Source organism: Trachymyrmex cornetzi, unplaced genomic scaffold (genome assembly GCF_001594075.2).
Source record: "Trachymyrmex cornetzi isolate Tcor2-1 unplaced genomic scaffold, Tcor1.1 scaffold114, whole genome shotgun sequence".
NCBI classification, from domain to species: domain Eukaryota; kingdom Metazoa; phylum Arthropoda; class Insecta; order Hymenoptera; family Formicidae; genus Trachymyrmex; species Trachymyrmex cornetzi.
This window is the reverse complement of record NW_017295697.1, coordinates 23,611-23,907: the sequence shown is the minus strand read 5'-3', so window position 1 is coordinate 23,907 and position 297 is coordinate 23,611.

The window sequence follows — 297 nt, the reverse complement described above, 5'->3', positions numbered from 1 at the left end:
TTCGACATTGAAGCAAAAATGACCCTTTTTATTCAATGTCGAATAACTCGTCGAAAAAAAATCGTACAACGTTCAATAAAAAAGCAAATTGAAGGTAAATATTCACTCTTTCGATTATTTAAAACCGCATTTGTGTGCGATTTTTAGTTCATGCCATAGACTTTTGTAAAATTTGTATAAAATTTTCAGATTTGACGGATACTCATTTCTGTTCGTATAGCTACGTAAAAAATCAATCAGATCGAAATATCAATTACCGATTTCGAAAGTAGAGATTTCAAGCTTTAAAATGCTTTT